This window comes from Silurus aristotelis, assembly GCF_946808225.1.
Source record: "Silurus aristotelis genome assembly, chromosome: 10".
Lineage (NCBI taxonomy): Eukaryota > Metazoa > Chordata > Actinopteri > Siluriformes > Siluridae > Silurus > Silurus aristotelis.
The window spans coordinates 15,886,431-15,897,048 of record NC_139583.1 but is presented as its reverse complement, the minus strand read 5'-3'; the positions used below and the strand labels follow the sequence as shown (position 1 = coordinate 15,897,048).

General features: G+C 35.7%; 1 long non-coding RNA gene across 1 annotated transcript; it reads right to left on the bottom strand.

Moving 5' to 3' along the window:
• Positions 1 to 653: 653 nt before the first annotated feature.
• Positions 654 to 9,494, bottom strand: LOC310731711. Its single transcript, XR_014535281.1, has 4 exons — positions 8,154 to 9,494; positions 7,917 to 8,057; positions 5,380 to 5,852; positions 654 to 2,006 (listed from the first exon to the last, which is right to left on the bottom strand). It is a non-coding gene; the product is annotated as an uncharacterized lncRNA (long non-coding RNA).
• Positions 9,495 to 10,618: the final 1,124 nt, after the last annotated feature.

Sequence of the window (10,618 nt, the reverse complement as noted above, 5' to 3'; positions counted from 1 at the left end):
ATCCTGATTTTTATTTGCAACAGTCTGTCCCCTTGGGCAAAAGCTTTCACTAGTTAATTTCTTTTTTTTTGTATTTACATTTGTCTTCTCTTCATCATTTATTAACAACACATTTAGCAGTTAGCAACACAGTTAGCAACACAGTCTTCTTTATTTATGTGCATATTGATTGTAGTGTTTTGGCTGGCACATGAGCCACATAATCTACTGTGTAATATTAGACACTCTTACCTTTTCCTCTTTACATCATACTTTTATTCCATGGATAATGATAAATTATTTTAAATGAGTCTCTTTAGTCTTTGTACTGACAAGGCCAGAGTTCGTTTACTGATTTCCAATGTTGGCATTTTATGTCTTTTGAATATAAAAAAAAAAAAAAAAAACAACCAGAATTTATCAAATAAATGCTTCTCTATTGTGGATAATATTATGAGGTGGTTTGCAACGTATTTGCAACATATTAGCTCTTTTATGAAAGTAAATTCCTGTAAATTGTGTTCTATAGCAATGCCTTAGACAAAAACAGCTACACTTCAATTACTGAGAAACCTTAAATAACTGTGAAAAAACTGTGAAGAATTCATAATTAGCACTCTTTTTTTATATTTAGGCTATTGCTTAAATTAAATAAATATAAAGACCGAGCACAGTTTTATAGTAATAAATCAAAACAGGTTATTTTATGCAACTTTTTCACTTTGTATGCAAATCTAGAACTTCAAAAGAGGTATTGTGCTTGTTTTATAAAAACAAACTTCTTTAAAGTACTCAGTTATTGTTGTGCATGCCTTCACATTTCTGAATCACTACTTACTGCCCAAGCACTTTTGGAAATAATAACCAAGACTAACAGGCCACTTGTACATATCATACAAACGTTTTAGACACATTGAGAACAAAATTCCCACTCCATTTCCCAACAATTCTGATAATGAATGTTGCTAAGAATGGTTGAGCTCAGCATCTGAGTGTCTGGGCCCTTGTTCTGCACATTCATGTGAAGGACTTTTTTTTCAGACCTCATGCACTTTTTCAGGTCTTAGTATAAGGAATTTTGTTGTTTATCATTGTTCGTTTGCTTATGCAATTCTACCTATAATGAGTTAACCACTTGGCTCTTTAAAGTTCTCTAAAATTACTTCTCTCAAGACCTAGTGTGTGTGAAGTCTATGCTTCGTCTGAAAGGTACTGACCACTGAGGGACAAGTAGGTGTCAATGGATATGTTCTTGGTTTTGGTGGAACCCTAAGAAGAGTGAGCTCTTTGCTGTGCCCTAATAAGACGTGCACAGATGCTCCCTTGTTTGAGTGCGGCCCCCGTGTCTTATTTGTAGTCTGGCCTCCCAGTCTCAGATAGAGACTCCATCGGCTGAGCTGGAAGGTCTCATTAAGAGAGGCGAACGAAAACCCGGGGTCAAGGTACATAAAGATGCCGTGAGCTAAGGAGCATGCTGCTAAGATGAGCTTGGAGCTTCTCCTTGGATCAAGGATTCAATCCTCTTCAGACCTCTGGCCCTCCCTGCCATGACCTCCCATCTCAGGCATTATTTGATGAAGCGGCGCTTGATAATTATTTTGCGTGGATGGAGAAGAGGGCACATAGTGTGAAAGGAGGGTGTCACTCAGAGGGAAAGGATAGCAGGGATGACAGAAAAGAGAAAGCAAATCAGGAGAGAGAGATGGACAGAGAGTGTAAGGGATAGAAAAAAAAAGATCAAAAGCAGGCCTTTCACTTTTCATGCCTCAGAAGGCTCCAAAGAGGATAAGGAACAATCGGCCCTGGGGTCTCCTGTCCTCTCTGGCAATTAGACTCAGCTGATGAAGTGAATGGTATGAATGGCAGGGTTCAAGGCCTTCTCCAGGATTCACACAACAGGGTGTGTTTTCCCCTACTCCTCCTTTCTTTCGCTTTCCCCTCTGAGTGGCACGAATGCGGCTGAAATATTTCCAAATGAAGACAATGTGGTCCAAGGTGCCAAATCTTAATCACGGGGGCTGATGAGACTGAAGAGGCGGGAGGGAGAGAAGAAGGGTGTGAGAGCTGCTCAGGAAAACACAAACTAGCATGTGCACGCATATACATTCAATACTGTGGAATCTTTGTGCCTTATCAAGCCATTAAAAAAAAGGAATTACTTTGTACAGAAATTCACCTTTGTTTAGCTATACACTATTGTCTCAGTATATGAAATACAAGAAAATGTATATTTAAACATGATAATTACCAGAGTGTTTTAGATTAATAGACATCACAGATGGTGCTTTGTCTGAAACTAATGGCACTCTGGTTAAAAGAAATCCAGGGGATATTAAAGGCTATTATTTTTTAATATAAAGAAAGATCAATAATTCAAAGTGAGACAATTTTCCACTATCAATTTAACGCATTTAAAACTGCACAACACAAGCATGACAAAGTTGAAGTAAAATTTAGATATGCTTAATAGATGTCTTCCTTTCTTTAACCTTACTTCTTTGTTTGAAGATAATATCTTGGGTTTTTATCTTATTTAAAATGAACTTAATTTAGCATGAGGGTAAGGTTTTTCTCTTTCTCTCCCAGTACCCCCTTTGGTGTGTTTTCTCAGCCATTCCTAATACACTATATAGTAAATGGCTCCAAAGGCAAAGCCCATGCTGCCACACTGCACTAAAACCTTAAGATGCTTAGTGATATTCTTTTATCTGGCCCAGTGACGATGTGTTTAAAAGAACAATTCAGCTTGTCCAAACTTTGAGGGTTCAAAGTCCCAGAAGTATGGGGTCAGAATGCCAATGAGCTAAATAAAGATTGACCAGAATAGACTTGGAAGGGGATTTGAAACTTAGGCTTCTGAATCCCTTTGATCTACACAGAGTTGCAGGCCACTATGATGCTAAATATCAAACACAAATGACTGCATCTGTGCCAGCATTTTATGTGCTTGGTCAATATTATTTGCATATAAGACTTATCTCAGTAAAGTTTGTTGTTTTGTAGATGGCATACTGGTGTGATATTAGGAGATGAGGATAAATTGTAGCTGTTACAAGTGTGTGTGTGTGTGTGTGTGTGTGTGTGTGTGTGTGTGTGTGTGTGTGTGTGTGTGTGTGTGTGTGTGTGTGTGTGTGTGCTTGTGCATGTGCATGTGCTACTGTGCATTTTAACTGTTAACAAAAGCCTAGCTGCAAACCGACCCAACAACCACTACCGACCCAACTGTTTTCAATACCTCACTAATCGAATGCCTGAGGTTTCCCCTTCATTTATATTGACAAAATTCCTGTATAAATTAGGTATAGCAAAATGCTAAGACACGTTTACCTATTACGTATGTAGGTGTGCTTTTCAGAGTCACCCAAAAATAAGTTTATAAAAAGTTTTTTCCCTAAAAGAAGCAATTTTGGAAGTATATTATGTAGTCACATTATTATCAAACTTATTATAATAAAGAAGCTCAATTATCACTTGATTACAATTAACAATTAAATAGAGGATATACATATATATATAAACATATCTACAAATCTATAACAAGTTTATATATATATATATATATATATATATATATATATATATATATATATATATATATATATATATATATATATATATGTATATCCTCTATTTAAGATATATATATAAGCTGTATAAGATATAAGATATAGCTTAATGATGTTACACTGATAGTTTGATACTGATAGTGTTAAAGAATGCCTCAAGACAGTGTGTATTGCTGAACGAATTTTGGAGATAACAGTAAATTAAAAACCCTCAGACGAAAATCTGAGCTCATACACCACAGCCCTTCGATTTATAAAAATGTCCTAAACATTTCTCAGAAATAGACAGAGAAATTCTACAAATAGAATATACCCATTTCTCTTTTTCTAAGGTGTTAAGTATTAACCTACAATATAATAGTGTGTATTTAACAGCACTGTAAATTACTAATTTGCTGGCAGTTGTTGAATAATTGGTGTAGTTACACATATTATATAAATATAATCACAAATAGTGTAAATTCAGCCAGGAATCTTTAGATAATAGCTGTCTTATTTTAATTGTTCACATATTTTTCTTTTCCTGTGTGACATGGTCATTATTTGGCAGTCAACGCTTATCAGCAAAATCGCCTAGGATTAATGGGCTCACTTCGACTGGTAAAAAAAATGTTGAAGTTTTCCCGATTATCAGTGCAAAAAAAAAAATAATGGTTATTTGTCACTGCTTAAAGCTGGCAAAATAAGTAATCTAACAAAACAATTTAGGCACATGATTAACTCTTCTCTGCAAAACTATCTTTGTGAAGGGCAAAAGGCACAGATTGCTATATATACAATTGTTTTTTTTGTTTATTTTTTGTAGTTTATTTGCTCAGGCAATCCTTGTGCGCTTTCCTTACAAAGAAGGATTGTGCTTAAACTTTATTTAAACTCTGGGTAACTGGCATTAAGTCAAACACACACACACATACACAGACACACACAACAGACACACACTGCACCAACAGCAGATAGGATTGTACATTTCTATGACTTGATTCATGGAATATAATGAGTATAGTGCCTGACATTTTGACAAGTCCAGCGTAAGGTCATACTCTTAAAACATTCTACTCAGTGTGTTCTGCATTTTGGAGTGGTTGGGAAATTTTGCCTTATGCTGTGAGTTGTCAGGTTATCTCTGTGCTAAAAGTAGTAAGACTTGCACACGTAATGAGAGAGATAATTACTGTATTTCAAGTGCATGTCAGATTTCACTGGTTCCAATTGCAACATTAGACAAAAGTGAGAGATCTACATCAAATTTTTCCTTATATTATTGGGATCAAGTGACATTTTTATATTCTTTATAGACTCTGTTAGAAATTTCCTACCTTTTCTGTCTAAAATGTGTTTGTAGTTTTCATTTCTCTCACACATAAAACTACATTTTACACATTGTTCTATTTTTAAACCATGCAAACTACCTATGTTGAACACTCATGTAATAGGAAATTAGTGCTTCTGTTAAACTGATATTTTGTGGTATATGAGTTGTGTGGCAAAGGGCCAATAATATATCTGAATTCACCCAGCAGTAAGCCATTCGCATACAGTAGAAGACATGCTTAGCAGACATGTCGGCTTTCAACACCATATGATATGAAGGTTTTTATCACCTTTCACAGCACTTGCAAAAAAAAAGATGAAAGTATTTTACACTGAATCTAATGTATATTTAGGCTACTCTAATGTGTTGCTTTTAATATAATGACTAGCCATTATATAATAGTTTTTTCCTATCTCATGCAAGTGAGACAATAAAATGAATTTGTTGACTCAGAATAAATAGACTTACATGCACAGTAAAACTCAAACAAGGGTGAATTGCCCTGCCAATATGTATGCTCACCCCTGGATGGCCTGCTGCACAGAGAAGGTGGGAGTTCCCACGAGGGGAGCAATCTTCATGGCAGCACCTCCACTTCATCCTCCAGTTTTATCTACATTCATTTTTTCTTGTCTCCTTCCTTCAAAGTATCTATTAGCGACATACCGCTATCTGTTTGTGGGGTGTTTGCTCCTTTTTTCTTCTTGAATGTTTGATATATTGGAGAAAGAATGATTCTTCGCTGCAATGAGACCAGCACATGGCCTCAGTAAGACAAATTGCTCCAGAACGCCTAAATGGCAGTCAATGATAACTCATTGTAAGGAGTGTAAGTGACTTTCAATTGAGTGGCTGGGGGGACCGGAGAGTAATGGCAGTTCACTGGTGAAAAATAGATGTTTGGGTCTCTGTAATTACTCCATTAGGGGGCTCTCTGTTAATCTGCCAAACACTGGCAAGTCATTTTCCTGGTAGTGGCCAGTCAGTGCAAGAAGCTGCAGGTGGACAGAAGGGATTATTTATACACGTTAAGAATTTCTCAATACTCAGAACATTAGAAAATATTTCTTTTTATTGTAATCCCATCTAGATTTACTAAAAACTTGTTATAACATAACTATCTTATTAATTTGTTTAAATAAAAACAAATATAAATCCTAATTTGTTATACTTTATTGATGAGACCATTTATATTTTTTATATATATTCATATGTATTAAATACTGAAATACCTTGTTATCTATATTCCTGCCTAGTAAAAATACTATAAGCGACTAAGGAGAAAGGCAATGGGGACAAAAGAAGTCAACCATCCAGACGAACATAATGATAAAATGTTTTTTTACCATTTGGTGTCCAGAGAGGTACTGCTTTTATTCTCTAGACAAACACTTGTGATGGTGAAGGAGGGGAGAATGGAGGAGATACAGCAATATGGTCCTTAGAGTTCAGTTTCACTAAACAGTCTGTTTTTCTTTTCAGTAGACCCCAAAAACACAGCTGCAAGTTGTGCAGCTTCACCACAAACTAGGAAGGCAACCTTGTGTACCAGCCTTCACTTCCCATCTGCTTCTAATGTTGTCACTCAAGATTAAGTAATAGGCTTAAAACTGCTTCTTCTTTTTTTTGTGCTGAAAACCAATGCTGGAAAAAATAATAATAACATGATGTCTGCCCCGTCACGATAACAAACAAGATAGATCCTTTGGTTCTCGTCTTTATGCTGTCTACGAAGGTTTGAAGTTGATAGATGAAACTTGTTAGCATTCAACACTCACACTGTGTTTTAGGTTAACAACCTGATATTAATTATGTGGTCTACCTACTATTATGATCAGGGTCCCTTTCAGTGGGCAAAATTAATTGCTTGTAGTAGTCTACAATGCTGAGAAGACTATATGACTTTTTGTTTTTTCAAGCTCAAGCTTTATGAGCTATTATCTAAATTCTATGGAGTATTTAAGTTCGCAATTCATATTTAATGCCCACTGTACGCTCTTCATGATTTGTTCATTTGGGAACTTTCAGAATGTTAACTACAGCCAACAATCAAACAAATACTATAGTCAACACAATTCATTAAATATATAGCATTGAAAAAAAGTAAATTATTGGACACAATAAATGTTCACGGGTATACTAAAGCTACTGAGTTTTTTTACTACCAGTTCAGCAAAGAGGCTGATCTTTCTCACATGCAGAAAGATTTTGACTTAAAACAATAAAGCAAGCGTTGGAAATTAAATCTTTACATTAAGTATAGAAATATATCTAAAACATATATATATATATATATATATATATATATATATATATATATATATATATATATATATATATATATATATATATATATATATATATATATATAAAACCTTTCTAATCTTAAACCAGTTATTATCTAACCAGTTATTATCATCATATTTTTTTTGTGCATAATTTTACTCAGATACACGGTAAAAATCCAGTTAGCATTCTGGATAATTTAAGTGAGTTCATAAAACTTGTGTTTTGAAAAGCACTTAATTCCAGACATGCTTGAATGTGTGAGAATATCTGTCTCGTAGGTTCACGGTTCTCACTAAGGTTCACGTTTCTACGGACAGCCGATTCACACAGCTTCACAGTAACGGCTCGCCGGCTTCATTTATTTCAATCTGGTGGACTATAGCGCCCCTCAGTGGGTGAGCACACTCGCTTTGCTTTTTGTTTGTCGTTGTTTATTAAGAGGCGTGCTGTGAAGCGTGTCACTTCTGCCGAGCGCCGTCTCAGCTCAGAATTCAGCCATTATTTGATTCATTCTACTGTATACTGCACCTAAATCTAAAATAAATTTTATTTCTCTATTTAAAACATATTTAACATCTATTTTCTTAAAAAATATATATTACCACAATGGAGCCTTACCGCCAGTCCACAGCATAATCAGCTGGCAGTTGATTACTAGCTATACAACTTGACATGTTATATATATATATATACACACACACACACATACATACATACATACACACACAAGATAAATATATATAATACATTAAAAAAAAAAGACACACTACCTGTTTACTTTAATGCTCCTCTGCTGACATGGTCGAGCTCTGTATAAAGCTGTAATTGTTTTTACATTAGTCGAGATCAGTCTCCTCTACAGAAATGTGAAGCTTTACTACTGGAGAGCTATCACCAGCATGTGTTGTGACCTGCTTTAAAAAAAAGTAAGGTTTACCTTGATTAGCTGTGATTGATTAATTAATAACAGATCATTTGAGCATGCATGCTGAGTTCTTACCACGCACCGGCCCTGTGGCAAGGTGGGGGTTCAGGCCAAGAGCTTGCTGTGGGTGTAATTGTGTTCAGCAGGGTGGTCTGGTGATGAAAGAGGGAAGGAGAACGATAGGGAGAGAGAGAAAGAAACTGACCTCCTGCTCTTGGGAGAAACCTGTTTTAACATGTTCACTCAATGCCTCCACTCTTTCTATGACACCTAACTACAGGGTATGAAGAAAGAGCGTGCTGAACTAAAGCTCCCCAACCATATGCTGACAACCATGCCTTTTTGCTCTAATAATTACATCCAAGAGATGTCCTCCATTTAAGGTTATGCTGTGTAGTGCAAGTGGTGCTTTCTTTTTATTATTCTCTTTTTTTTCTTTATTGCATTTTTTAACACATTAACATGTCTTCTCAGCATCACATTGTATGTTCAGCAAATTTCATTAAAGCTTATGACTGGCTGCTGTTGTTGTTTTTTTTTTGTATCTACACAGACTTCTTGTTCTATCATGCTCCCAGACTACTTCATGCCTCTTCTACTTCTATGCCTCTGTGTGCAGGTGGAAGGGTTCAAAAGGTATATAGTCTGTGTTTTTCTTAGGTTTCATTTGCATTAGATCTGCTCATTTAGGTCAGAACTTTCGCTATTAAAATAGTTTATTCTTTTCTTTGTCCGTTTATATTTTTTGTTTAATAAAGAATGTCTCCTGTTTGAAGCCAAGCAGAGCTAGAGATTGCCACTCTTTAGAATAAAAAAGCAGAATAAGCTACATGCCATTATTATCTGTGAAGAACATTGTGCTGAGATGAACCAAAATTTTTAAGACTTTAAGTTCTGACATCATAGTTTGCCTCAGTTACAGTAGTACTAGATACAGTTTATTTTTTGAGTGTAATTAAGAATAAGGGCTTTTTTGTCAGTTAAACAATTATTTTCTTTTTTCTATTAATCGTGCCGAGTAGTGTGTACAGTTGTCACATGCCTACGTTGGATTAATGCTATTAGTGTTAAGCTATAGATTAAGAAGCTAAAATATTGGCCCTAGTCCATCTTTAGACAGAACTACACCAACTGGTTATCCAGTGATGCTTAACAGCTGGTTTGCTAAAAAAATTAAGTCATCTCAGTAACCAAATGGCATACATTAAGCTATACAGTTACTCAATTTTGCAACTGTTACAAAAATGTTTTTATGTTTTTTATAAACAAATGTGGTACTCACCACATCCAGAGCCATTTTGTGGAACATCATAAGGTCATTATAAATAACCACAGTCTAGTAAGTATTCAATGTGTGCTCTGTTTAGTGGTCTTGCATCACAACAGCCTAGTAAAAAGACGGCTTGTGGTGTTACGTGCATCTGAATGTGCAGATTCAGGATCTTTGCTCCCTAGGTTCTTGGGTGTCACTCTTCTGTGAAAAGCTGTTTTTCATTTGACAGTCCAACCAGCAGTTATTGTCAACATATTTGAGAGGTCTTAAGTCCCAAAATGAGTCCTGTATTATTTTAGACTGGCTTGAATATTACACGGCAGGAGACTGAAAATGAGACCTTCCATCAAAAGACTGCCTGCAGTGCGGTCTACTCTGTGCAGCATTCACCAAATCTCACACAGAGAGAAAACACACACTTTGACCACATGATTATATATTTATTAACAACTCTTTTGATGATTTTCCCCTTTTTTTGGCTGCTGTTGGAGAGAAGGAGAAGGGTGGAGATTATAAACTTCTGTTAGGAAATAAGTGGCAATGCCGTAGTGGGGCCATTTAAAGATTATAGGCAGTGCATGCAGGCAGAAGTGAACCTTAAAAAGGTGCATTGTCTCCACTATAGGCTCAGCAGTGGAGGATTTTTTCTTTTTGAAAGGGGATAAATAAGGAATGTTACTTTAGTGAAAGTCTGATTAAAATGTTGAATATTAATTGCATTCCTTGAATTTTGCATTTATTAAATCTTTATTTTAATTCATTGTTCACTGTCATCTTTTATTATTCCAGTGTTTAGACCAGTATGGATTATTTCTTATTATACTGTGAGTACTGTATATCTAATCATGTACAAAAGACTTTACTATCTTATATTTATTTCTATTTGAATCATTGTGTGAAACAAAGCATGAAAAAATAGCTTCCCAGAGAACTAATTTATTTTCATATAAACATGTGCTGGTGCTTTACTGTATTTGTTGTCCTATTGAAAGGGTTAGTTGGATTGAGCTTTAGTTCAGTTTAGTTCGGTTTGTTAAAAGAGGGTGCCACAGGGAAAAGAGAAAAGTCAGAGCAGAAACCCAGGGCTTAATCAAGGCAACTTCAGCTGCTAGTGACCTTTGGGAAGGATCCATATCTCTTTTCCCTGGAAGAAATGGTGATGATGGCAAGCAGTAGTATGCTTTGTGTCTAGTGAAGATATCGAGTGTTTGAAGTGTTAACACTGACACTAAGCCTCTGGGGCATGCGGGCCAAGGCAGCGTGTCACACAATGG